At 44.1% G+C, this 13719-nt stretch overlaps 1 long non-coding RNA gene across 1 annotated transcript in view; it reads left to right on the top strand.

Moving 5' to 3' along the window:
- The window catches only part of LOC310851823, a 743739-nt gene that overhangs the window by 562266 nt on the left and 167754 nt on the right, over window positions 1–13719 (top strand). The window lies entirely within an intron of this gene.

Below are 13719 nucleotides of genomic sequence, written 5' to 3' on the forward strand. Positions count from 1 at the left end.
TGATCAAATTACTTTAATAGCGGCTGAATTTTTAAGTGCTGTCCATGAAGAAAGAATGGGCCATGATATGGAGACTTAGTGGTTTTTAATGGTAGGTGATGTTGCTGTGTTGTATTATATTATTTGTGTACATCGATTTATTTCTTGGAGTTAAGAATAGGTCTGGGATAAATTGTGTTCGCTGAGCCCGCATTTTATACAGTTTGTTAATGTGCTATGCCTAATAAAGGATTTTGAATTGAATTGAATCCTTTTTGGGAAGCCCATGTAATTTCACCAAATAACCTCCCAGTATAGCTCACCTAAATTTCATCACAATGCATCTGGGGAAATGATGCCCAGATACATAGGGATCAGCAATTGGTAAATCAGATGCAAAGTGATCAGCAATTGGTAAATCACATCTATATTTTATTCGCAGGTATCTGGTGAGGAGGGAACATGACTATATTCCTAAAACCAGCCAAAGGGGCATGTTCAGTTTTGTACTATTTCACCATTTTTCAAAATATATTCTCTACAAATATTTGGAAGTGTGGTTCCTTGAAGCTGAATCAAATATTCTGTCCATAGTCCTCACAAAAATGCCACCCCCAGAATCCTCTAGGAAGGAATAATGGGTACTATACGAGAATGAATTCCATTACAGTGGATGCTAAGGTTGCGAACGTGATCCGTGCGGGAGGCACGTTCCCAATCCGCAGCGTTCGTAACCTGCAACGTCGCGATTCGGCTTTTCTGCGCATGCGCAAAGTGTGATTTTGTGCTTCTGCACATGCGAGAGCACCAAATCCCGAAGTAACCTAGGCTGGGAGCCAGCGCTGTCCGCTGACACTTCCGGGTCACGTGGACAGCGTGACGAAGCTGCTCTGGCGAACCGGCACCAGAGCAGCACATGGAAACGCTGTTTACCTTCCGGCACCAGAGCAGCACACGGTAACGCCATTTGCCTTCCCGCTAGAAAGCGGTACCTATTTATCTACTTGCACTTAAGGGTGCTTTTGAACTGCTAGGTGGGCAGGAGCTGGGACCGAAAGACGGGAGCTCACCCCGCCGCAGGGATTCGAACCGCCGACCATGCAATCGGCAAGTCCTAGGCGCTGAGGTTTTACCCACAGCGCCACCCGTGTCCCTTGAAATTATCCAAATCCATGAAGGATGAAGGGCCGCACAGCCATATCTTTCAAAGCAGCTTTCAAAGAGTTCCTAGGGCAAGCCAGTGTGATGAGTAGGGTACAAATAATGAAATTCTTCTTATTATAGGACCACACCTTCCCTTCTTCAATGAGGCATTAAAATCATCCTGGCCACTCTCTACCTAGGGAGAGATACAGTTAACCAAGATGCACAAAGGTCAAGTAGAGAGGCCAGCTGATAAAGCAATGTTTACAAGCTCCAGCTACAACTAAAACTCATACAACTTTAACTTCTGAAAAATAAATCGTATACATAGCAATAAAAAAATATTTTGCTCATAAAATATGGACCCATATGATTAACAGGAAAAGTACCCATGATGTAGCTCCCATTTGTTGCTGACCCATGACAGGGAATGTCCACTCTGGTGCACTGCATTCATCTCTCCCATTGTGATGTTTCATGAGTTTTAAAAATTCCTATTGATCCAGGGAGTTAAGGTTGCAATTTTTGAAGGCTATTATTTAAAAGTTATTGATGTTTTCAAAAGTTTTAAATACATTTCATTTTATTTGAAACTCTATTCTTTTCTGTTGTTTGCTTCCTTACGTTTCTTTGACAGGATGTGTGGGACCAAATAAAAAATGTTGAAAAGCCCCAAACCCAATACAGTGGTACCTCTGGTTATGTACTTAATTCATTCTGGAGGTCCGTTCTTAACCTGAAACTGTTCTTAACCTGAAGCACCACTTTAGCTAATGGGGCCGATGGAGCATGATTTCTGTTCTCATCCTGAAGCAAAGTTCTTAACCCAAGGTACTATTTCTGGGATAGCGGAGTCTGTAACCTGAAGCATATGTAACCCGAGGGACCACTGTATTGATCCTTGAGAGACCCCACTTCTGACCCGTCTTCATTGAGGATACTGCAGGTTTATACTGCTTCCTATTCTTTACTGACCTTTCCTTGTCTTCCAGGACAGCCAAGCTTACTCAGAAATCTTTCATGTTGAACTTAGGGTTCCCACATCTCAAAAAGTAAAAGCCAGCCCACTCAAAACTTGTTTTTTTTAGGAAATTTCATAAATAAAATTGATGATGAATAAGATATTCATTGTGGTGGCCCATATAGATAATAAAGGGGCTGTGCAGCTCTCAAAGTTTCACCATTTTGATTTAGTGAAACTTCAGGTAAAGAGTTATGTGGGCGCTGCATTTGGCTCCCAGGCCAGGAGTTCTCAACCCCAGGAGCATATTAAAAAGGGGCTTGATAGTGTCTCAACCTGTTCGCTCTTTTGGCTCCCCTCACTCAGCCACATGAGCAGTCAAATTAGATAAAATGATGAAGCCAAACATCTTCAGCAGGTACATTATGGAACATTGAACTCTGCAGCAGGTACACTGGGTGAACACCACTTGAAAGCAATGAGGAGTTTGCCTGCAGTAAGAAGATTTCCTATAAACTGCAACAGGCTAGAACTTACACCAGCCTGTTGAATCAGGCCATCTGCCCAAGAAAAGTATTTTTACAGTGGCCTGAAAATAGGACATGAGAGCAACGCCACTCTCCCACTACTGTTTCCCAGCAACAGACATTCAGATCCACATTTCCCCCAACAGCAGAGGTAGAACATAACCATCAAGTTACTCAATTTCATTGCATGTCCACCGGTTCTCATATTATGAGAGACAGATGAGTACTAGTCACAATAGCTACATTTCCTCCTGTATAAGAGCCAATAAGCCTCTCAGTTAAGGTTCTGGAGATCGCAGGTGGGAGAGGCTTCTCACAAGCATCTGTTTCCTAAGAATACTATGCTGGACTATATGAGTTTTATATGTGATCCACCAAGGATCTTCTTATATCTCTGACTCCTGAATCCCTCAGTGCATCTTCAGTGGTCTAGCAAAGAGTGGTAATTTGCCCTAGTTGCCTAGTGTTTTTTGTCAGATTTCCAGAAAAGGGGGCATAATAGCCTAAAGTCATTCAAAGTTGCTTATTTTATTCAGCCCTGACCGCTTTGATAGGCAGATAGGGTGGATAAATTGTTACACTTTTGAACTTTTAACAATTTTAGTAGCGCTTTCCTCAGCTCCCTCTGTTCACCAACACCCTAAACCTCTCCCTTCCCATCCAATGCAACCATTAGTCATGAATTTATCCTTCCAAACTCCATATCTCAAGCCACTTTTCTCTTCAATTCTGCAATCCTGCTCTCTACCCATTTTCACTTTAAAACCCACGTCCGTGTCCACATGAAACGTCCCCCTCCTTTTCTGCAACCCCACATTGAAAACAAACCAGCCTGTGATAACCTCCAGTATCTTTCTCCAGCCACACATTGCAGCTATTAAAGCCCCTTCTCACTTTCCACCCAGTTATGGTGACACCACCCCTTCCTATTCTGCAGACATTTTCATACCCTCCTTTCCAAATTACCATTTCCCCATGCCTGATACTCTCTTTTTGCAAACCACTTGGCTCACTTATCTTCAGCTTCACCTCCTCTTCCTCCCTTCCTCTTTACTTATCTCACAGCTCCCTTGCACAAATATTCCCCTATTTCCATTCTTTCTCCTCTCTCCTTTTCTGCAGTCTCCTTTTCACAGACACACCAACGTTCACAACCACCCCCTTCACCCCCCTTTTCACCTTTCCTCTTTTTTCTTACTCCCTTGCACATAAACCGCTCCCTTTTCCTGGTTTCCTGCTTTCTGCTATTTTGCAGTCTTCTTTCTGCACACATCCCATGGTGATTTTTAATGTATATTTAAATTTATTTGGATCTTAAGAGGAACCCTGCATGTTGGTTGCTCAGTTAGAGAAAGTTAATCAGTTTACTGAAGTTGGTGTGTATGAAGGAGAGTGAGTGTGCTCCCTTGTTATTGAAATATTGATTATAAATTACTACACTGAATTTGGAATTTCATGTTGAAGACAACTCATTATTCCAGGAAGTAAATACATTGTGCAAAGGTCCTATAGAGTTTTTGAGGGCTCCACATCCTTTCTCTCTCCTATGAAGCAGCCGAGGAATGGAAGAATGACATTTGGGTACAGCAAGAAGAGTGAGACAATTAAAGAGAAAGAAAGGCTTGTTTTAAACAAGAGCAGAGGTATAGGAGAGATGGGGAGACACTGATGGTTTTAATAATAATACTAAGTTATAGCAACAACAATATCCCCTCACCTGGGACCCTGGCTTATCAACACGGGATTATCCATCCCTTTACCCAGTCTTTAGTGGTCTGACTAGAGGGGAGAAGTGGGCACGTTGCCTATGGACCTTGCTCTGGTTAATTAAGTCTCTGTATTTCAGGGCCAGGGATGCAGGTGGTGCTGTGGCCTAAACCACTGAGCCTAGGGCTTGCTGATCAGAAGGTCAGCAGTTCGAATCCCCACAACGGGGTGAACTCCAATTGCTCAGTCCCTGCACCTGCCAACCTAGCTATTCAAAACCATGTCAAAGTGCAAGTAGATAAATACAAGACACACCTAGCTTTTGGAGGAGGAAAACAAGAAAAAAAAATATCCTGAATCTCAGAAGCCAGAACAGCAAGAGGGATCACTGCGCAGTGAAAGCAGCAATCCCTCTTGCTGTTCTGGCTTCTGGATAGTTGCACAGCCTGCATTCGCTCCATAAGGTGCACACACATTTCCCCTTACTTCTTCAGAGGGAAAAAGTGAGTCTTATAGAGTAAAAAATACGGTAGGTACCGCTCCAGCAGGAAGGTAAATGGCATTTCCGCACGCTGCTCTGTTTTGCCAGAAGCAGCTTAGTCATGCTGGCCACATGACCCGGAAGCTGTATGACGGCTCCCTCGGCCACTAAAGCAAGATGAGTGCAGCAACCTCAGAGTCGTCCGCAACTTGACCTAATGGTCAGGGGTCCCTTTACCTTTACCTATTTCAGGGCAAGGGAGGAATTTTTTCCTGCAAGCAAATTATCTGGTTTGCTTGTTTTTGCCCACCTTGTAGCAACTGTCAAAATTTTGGTGGATTAGGCAGTGCCATCCCATTTGTGATGATGGTGCAAAAGGGGCAAAGACAGGGAGGCAAGTGTTGTTGTTGGTGATAATCCTGATGCCAATGTAGTTCCGGATGGTGGCACAGATTATCAGAGCCCAAAAGCCTCAGGTGAGTCTGACGCTGATTCAGACTTAGCAGCTTCCTATACTTTAGCTCCCCATTCTCCCAAAGAGGAGGAAGCACCAGAACAAGAGGATCAGAGAGTTTTGCGCAGATCTGAGAGAACAACCAAGGGTGTACCACTGAAAAGGTTTTCTGAAGAGTTCACTAAGGCTGCGGTCACATGCAACTCTGGTGGGATTTTTAATCTAGGCATGAAGTGTGCTGACAGTAATAGCACAAAACGCTTTATTTATTTCCTTACCTGACCTTAAGTGGTTCATGTGTAATATCTTAAAAGGATCAGGATTGAAGGAGGAAGCGTGTGATTAAGTATAAAATTGTTTGTTCAAATCTGCCTAATTAGCAATGTCAGTTTGCATTTGAGAGTGAGAAACGTGTATGAAGATTTTTCTAGAAGCTGCTTATTCATTTGTGTGTTCACAATGTGTATTTTGTGTAAACTGCAGATTGAGATTTATGTTTTAACTCTTTCCTAATGGACACAGAGTGGTTACAGTGATTGTTAAATGGTATTGATAAAGTGTCTTAGATAAAGGGGGAAAGAGATACCTACAGATATGTAAACCAAGGTTGTAAGCAGAGAACAACTTTTGGAGTGTGTGTGCAAATTGCAGTTATGTAAAAGATTCTTGAATGGTCGGATGAAATGGGGGAGGATGAGGAGATTTCACCCCCCTCCATATCCAAGAATCTCCTGATGATCTCTGCTGACTCTCCAGAGAGGAGGAGGCAGTGTTCTGCTATCTACTTATTCTGCCACAGCACCACATCAAAGTGTGTGAGAGTCAGTCAGTCAGTGTACCGGAGAGAGGGAGAGACTGAGTGTTAGAGATCGTGTGTAGAGATAAGGTTGCTGCTAAGAGCAGCTGCAGACACTCAGTGAAGTTTAGCATTCATTTATGCTTAGACCTATTTAGCTCTGTATATAGTTTTGTATTATAGCTGTAGTTATAGACTAAAAGAAGATATTCTACAGAGCTGCTCTCCGAGTTGTTTATACACTGCTAGCCTCTGCTGTACTCTGCTGTGCGACGACTGTCTACTTGTGGAAGTGAATCCGGTGCTCTCAGCTCTAAGCTGTGAGTCCACAGCACTGTGACCTGTTCCTGTGATACAGGTGGTCTCTGGAAGTGCTACCCAGCTCGCCTAGCCCAGTCGGGGCTGAAGTGTATGAGTCCAGTTAGTGGCACTGGCTCAAGGGCGATGCTGACACCTTAGTCACAAGGGTACCCCCATTAGAGGGGTCCAGGAAGGGTGACACTGGCAGCTTTTTAAGGGTTGGGGCATCCAATCCATTTTGCAGTTGACTCCCCAGCAGGGGTTTGACCCCACCAGGTAGTTTAATCCTCTCAGGTAGGAAGCAGGCTGCCTGTTGCAGGATACATGCCCAATGCCTTAGTCAAACCTACTATTTCCTGTAATCAATAAAGTGGTGGCCTAATTCAACCCAATACCAGTCTCCTATGTCATTCTTGTGGCCCTCCTGTCACCTGCCATGTCCATTATATGCCTCTGCCAGCAAATTCCAGAGATGAAGACAAGATAAGTGCACCTTCCAGTCCATCTCACACTTACTCTCGTAAAACAGGAACCGTGAGTAGATGAGTTCTTTTCTGGAGTTCCATGAAATTTCACCACATGCCCTCCTAGTTTATCCCCACCTCAGTTTCATCACAATGTCCTTGGGACTAAGATGTTCTCAGTCAGGCACAAAGTAATCAACCATTAATGCATCACATGCTCATTCTTCCCAGCCATCTGGTGATACTGGAACCTCATGACATTCCTGGATCCAGCCAAGTTTACGTGTTCAGTTTTGTAGTTTCCCTGATTTAACTGTGCATAGTTTGAGAATCCACCTTCTTTTAAATGTGTCTGTGGGAAGGGGGGTGTTGTTCTGAAGTTTTGTTCTATTTCTTCCTTGTTTTTATCCTATATTTTATTCTGTGAACCACCCTGCGATCGTATGATGAAGGGTGGTGTATAATTCTAATAAATAAAAGTACAAATGATTGTACCAAAGGAAGGAAATGGTGACACTGACATATGAAGCCCTTCTTACAATTCTGAAGGAAAAGGTCACCAATCCACTTTAAATTCTTTCATTGCAATACTTTAGTCGCCAACCACTTCTCAGAAAATGCAGCGTTGATTCCTTTATTGGTAATGGAGCCCTACACTGTATTCTCAGGCATGCAACAGGCATCACATGGGACTTAACTTTTCCCCAGTTCTTTCCTATTCTAGTTGCCCTTTGCATCTGGGGAAACCATTTCAGGAATTCCAGGGTTTGCTTCTGGTTGGACAATGAATCAGTGGTAAGGATTGTAGCCAGGCAGTCAGCAAAGTCTGACCAGGCCATCAGGGTGTTGCACCTGTTCGTGCTAGAATGCCTTCAGCACAACTTTTCCTTCATGACACGTTTCATACCAGGTCATAACAACAACATTGCAGATGCTTTATCTCATTTGCAGATGGAGCATTTCCGCGAACTGGCACCCGAGGCAGCACAGATATCTGACCCCTTCCCAGACGACCTGTGGCAGATTGGATGTGAGAAGTAATGCAGGGAATATTTTTGGCATTAGCACCACCCTCCACTAGGTGCTCATATGCCAGAGCTTGGTCATCCTTGGAGCGTTTCTGCGGCCGCTATGGCTCGGCCTCAGACATGTCTCTGACTCTGACATGCTAAAATTCTGGTTCCACCTAAAATGTAGAGGCTTGGCCATCAAAACATTACTGCTCTACAAGGCAGCTATTTCATTCTTCCATAAATGTTTCCGGTGGCCTGACCCTTGTGCAAGCTTCCATGTCAAGAAGCTGCTTGTGGGGCGGCATTGTATTATCCCTCCCCGCCAAGATGGCAGGAAGCCTATAACACCACATACCCTGAGGTTAATTTGGGACAAGTTGCCAAAGCTGGGCTGGTCGAACTTCGAAACACACCTCTTCCATGCAGCATTCTCCCTGGTCTTCTTTGGGGCTCTATGCATTGGTGAATGTATTGTCAGTAGCCCCTCCTCACCACACTCAGGTTTAGCAGACACTGATGTATGTTTCTTAGGGCTCCACCTAAAAATTAAGATTTGTTCATCCAAACCGACCAGTTGTGGAGGGGTAACACCACAACACTGGCCCCCTCTGAGCAGGATGGCCCCTGCCTGTGGTGAGACACGCGCAGGTTCCTCTGAGTGTGTCCTAACCACTGGGCTGCCTTCCTCATCCATGCAGACAAACACCCTTGGATGTGCTGCCAGTTCACAGCAGTCTTACCTATGGCCATTGAGGCGGCAATCCAAGGGAATTCTCAGGTCATTCCTTCCACATTGGTGCAGCTTCAACAGCAGCAGCCCAGGGTTGGGACTCTGCCAGTATCAAGGCTCTGGGCTGATGGAGTTCTGCGCCCTACAAGTGCTACATTCGTCTCCACACATTTTCCTTTACTGTTTCCCTTTGACTTTTCTCATATAAGATATTTATTAAAGTTTTTTTTATAAAAGTACAAAAAGAAACATCAAAAAAATCCTTTTAAACAAGATGTTTAAACAAGACAAGATGAAATACAAAAAAAGAAAAAAGAAAAATCACACACTGCACCAAATCAGCGGTGTCTACATTCACCACCCCAAAATTACAATGGACAATTCCGAACTGTTACGTGTGGGTGGAGTGCATTTGACTCCCACCCCCGGTAATGCGCTTTGGTTGCGCGATGTGCGTTAGGGCCTCAAGGACTGGTGATTGGCATGGCGCAGCCCTTCTCTTTAGGAGGGGGCTTTCAGCTGTAGGTATCTTGGTGCCTAAAGTTTGGTGTCTATTGTGGCCATTCTAGGCCTTAGCAGGGTCCATTAAAGGGTGGATTGTGGGAGCCACTGGCCCTGGAGTGGCATCATAAGGTCAAACTCACAGCTTTGGTGAAGTGGGAGGGTATGCTGTGTAAGTTCACATTTATAGTCCCCTCCCACAATGCTTGACTGCCCTGCGCATCCTCAGTCACTGTCAGGTGTGAGAGGGATACCTTCGAAGGCCTAAACCAAGGTCCCTACACCTGAAATTCAATAAACCTGTGGCTTAATTTTAAACCCATCCACAGTTGTCATGTCTCCTTCCTGGGGGGGAAGCTGCAGGGACAGGGTTTAGTGCGTGGGTTCGCAAAAGCTTCCTGAAAAAATACCCTTATTTTCATAGGAGAAATGTTACAGGGCATGGCCTGCAGGATCAGGCCATCTCTAAATCTGCTCTGAACATATGTCATCCTAATATCTACTCCAGATTATGCATTCCATTTAGGAGGTATCCAGGTTCAAAAGACATAGAATCATCCTCCAAAAGATCCTTTGAATTGGAGTCCAGTGAAACCAAATCAAATTTGCTGTTAGAAGACATCACAGCACTGCAGTTCCTAGAGTCTGCCAGGAAGAAAGTTTGCACTAAGGTTCTGATAGCAAATGATGATATGTGAATGTGTTTAAATATGTACCGTAATTCTATTAACAGATCATATTATTTTAAATAGCAATAGTAATTTATTTATAAGCCCAAAGCCTAAACAACCTACAACAACCTACAAGCAACTGCAGGCTGCAAGACTGGCATCACATGACACTGAACTAAATCAAATACGTGCCCAAAGTAAGGCGCTCCAGGTCACTGCCATCTGTAACACCCCCACACTAACCAACGTGAGCCAGTTGAACAAGAATCATACTTTCAGTTGGAAGGGACGCAAATGTCATTTATTTGAGGGCTCCACATCCTTTCTCTCTCCTGTGAAGCAGCCAAGGAATGGAAGAGAGACATTTGGGTGCAGCAAGAAGAGTAGGACAATTAACGTGAAATAAAGGCTCATTTTAAACAACAGCAAATGTAAAGGAGGGATGGGGAGACACTGAGGGTTTTAAAAATACAGTGATACCTTGGGTTACATGCGCTTCAGGTTATATATGCTTCAGGTTACAGACTCCACTAACCCAGAAATATTACCCCGGGTTAAGAACTTTGCTTCAGGATGAGAACAGAAATCGTGCAGTGGTGGCGCAGCGGCAGCAGGAGGCCCCATTAGCTAAAGTGATGCTTCAGGTTAAGAACAGTTTCAGGTTAAGAACAGACCTCCGGAACAAATTAAGTTCTTAACCCGAGGTACCACTGTAATACTGGGTGGTAGCAAGGACAATATCCCCTCACCTGGGTCCCTGGGTGGGCAGCCATTGCCTTATGGAGTGGCTGGGATGGGTTCAGGGAGGCTGCCAACTTCCAGGTGCATCCAGGAGAGGGCATGGCTGGCACTGCCCATCTCCAGCTGCATTGGACCCTCAGGTAAGGGAAGTTAGTGCCTGCTCAGCCAATCAGAGTCTGGGGTTTGGGGCTGGGAGTAGCCCACCCTCAGCCTTTTTAAGGGGACGGCCAGGTGTCAGCTGCCCTCTTGGCTGATTGTCTCAGGATTTTCCACCCACTCACCCAGTCTTTAGGGCCCCACCCAGAGGAAGGAAGTGAGCACGTTGCTTATGGACCTTGCTCTGGTTAATTTGGTCTCCGTATTTCAGAGAGAGGGAGGAATTTTCTCCTGCAAGCAATCTGGCCAACTTGTAGGTTTTTGCCAACCTTGTAGCAACCATCATTACTTTGGTGGATTAAGCATTGGACTGCATCCTTAGTCACAAGGGCACCCCATTAAAGGGGTCCAGGAGGGTTGACTCTGCCCAGAAGTCCACCAATGGACCAATGGGCCAATACATTTCTCCCACTGGCAGCCAGTGTGGAGTTGTGGCATCCAATCCATTTTGCAGTTGACACTCCAGCAGGGGTTTGACCCAGCTAGGTAGTGTGATCCTATCAGGTAGCAGGCAGGCTGCCTGATGCAGGATACATGCCCAATGCCATAGTTAAACCTACTTTTTCCTGTAATCAATAAAGTTGTGGCCTAATTCAACCCAATACCAGTCTCTTATGTCATTCTTATGACCCTTCCATCACCTGCCATGTCCATTATATGCCTGTTCTGGCAAATACCAGAGATGAGTACAACACAAATGTCCCTTCCAGTCCATCTCACCCTCACTGTCAGAAAACAGGAATCATGAGTAAATCTGTCCCTTTCTGGAATTCCATGAAATTTCACACATGTCCTTTTACTTTATCCCCACCTCAGTTTCCGTTAAAGAAATCCAGGGGCTCGATTTGCTCTGTCCATCCCCTCTCAGGGATAGGGCCATGCCAGAGTTCCTGCGAGCATCTGGGGTGAACTAAGAGGCAGAAATCCGCCTCTGTGCTCCCCCAGTATGTTTTCCCTGACTGACCTCTGGAGGTTCCAGTTGTCAGTCCTTTTCTTACTGGTACAGGTTCAGGTAGTCCGAACCAATGCCTAAGCAACCACTCACATGCTGTAATCAATAAAGTTGTGGCCAAAGTAATGCCAAAAATCTTAAAGAAATATTCGGTTCCCTATGTGATTTATTTTGGAGGGGGTTTGGGGGTCTTCACACACAACCATCATTACTTTGGTGGATTAAGCATTGGACTGCATCCTTAATCACAAGGGTACCCCATTAAAGGGGTCCAGGAGGGTGACTCCGCCCAGAAGTCCGCCAGTGGACCAATGGACCAATGGGCCAATACATTTCTACCACTGGCAGCCAGTGTAGGGTTGTGGCATCCAATCCATTTTGAAGTTGATACTGCAGCACGGGTTTGACCCAGCTAGGTAGTTTGATCCTATCAGGTAGCAGGCAGGCTGTCTGACACAGGATACAAGCCTAATGCCATAGTCAAACCTACTCTTTCTTGTAATCAATAAAGATGTGGCCTAATTCAACCCAATACCAGTCTCCAATGTCATTCTTATGGCCCTTCTGTCACCTGCCATGTCCATGATATGCCTGTTCTGGCAAATACCAGAGTTGGCAAATACAACACAAATGCCCCTTCCAGTCCATCTCACCCTCACTGTCAGAAAACAGGAATCATGAGTAAATCAGTCCCTTTCACACATGTCCTTTTACTTTAACCCCACCTCAGTTTTACCACAATGTCCGTGGGCCCAAGATGTTCTCAATCAGGCACAAGGCCATTAACAATTACCTGTAGTACATCACATGCACATATATTTGTCTTCCCAGCAATCTTGTGATGCTGGAACCTAATGACATTCCTGGATCCAGCCAAGTTTTGTAATTTTCCTGGTTTAACTATGTATGGTTTGAGATACCACCTTCTTTTAATTGTATCTGTGGAAAAGTTGTTTTTGTGTTGTTTTGTTTTGTTTTACTTTTTTACTTATTTTTATCCTATATTTTATTATGTGAACCACCCTGTCATCGTATGATGAAGGGTGGCTTAGAAATCTAATAAATAATAATAAAATCATTCCAAATGAAGGAATCAGATATTAAATCCATACAAATTCATTTTTATTTCCTAAGCACAGGTCAAAATTAACTGAAATATAAATGCATTCAGCTATATAGAGCCCAAAGTCTCTATATAATTTTGACATATTTTTTGAACCATAGTCTAAATATGTAATTCTATTAACAGATTATATTATTTTAAATAGAGAAATTCCAATTAAACTTTTTATTGCACTAGCCATAGGCCATGTCATCATTCAGAAAGAGAACAAACAGAAAAACAACAAAAACCACATTCCAGCTTGTCAACATCCTTCTTAAATTGTGGCACCCAGAATTGGACACAGTATTCCAGGTATGGTCTGACCAAGGCAGTACAGAGTGGTACTATTACTTCCCTTGATCTGGACACAATACTTCTGTTGATGCAGCCTGGAATAGTGTTAGCTTTTTTCCCTACTGCACACAATGTTGACACATTTAAGATTGTGGCCAACCAAGACCACCAGATCATTTTCACATGTACTGTTAGTAAACCAGATGTCCCTCATCCTGTATTTGTGCATCTGGTTCTTTCTGCCTAAGTGGAGAACCTCACATTTGTCCCTATTGGAATTCATTTTGTTAGCTTGAGTCCACTTCTCCAATCTGTTAAGGTCATTTTGAATTCTGATTCTGTCTTCTGTGGCATTAACTACCCCTCTCTGCTTGGTGTCATCAGCAAATTCAATGAGTATCCGCTCAGATGGACAGGGTATCAATAATACAATGGAGGAAGAGGAGAAAGAGAATGACATCCCTATTTTTATCAGAGAAATGTTGGAGGGGGTTCGCCACAAGCAGTCACATCGTGTTGCTTTTCCTTATAAGCACACGGAAGAAACCTATTTGCCATAGTTATATTTTGGACGAGGACTGTGTTAGCGTTGCAAAAGTGGATTGGCCAGAGTATAGGAGACTGACTGAAATGGATATATAAAATGTGTATGAGACAGGAAAGAGTGTGCTGCTTTGAGATTTTGAGGAGCAGTATTGTTCTTCATTGCTTGACATTTTCAGTGGGAGAGCAGTGCCCCAATCG

Source organism: Podarcis gaigeae, assembly GCF_964106915.1.
Source record: "Podarcis gaigeae genome assembly, chromosome: 8".
NCBI classification, from domain to species: Eukaryota; Metazoa; Chordata; class Lepidosauria; order Squamata; family Lacertidae; genus Podarcis; species Podarcis gaigeae.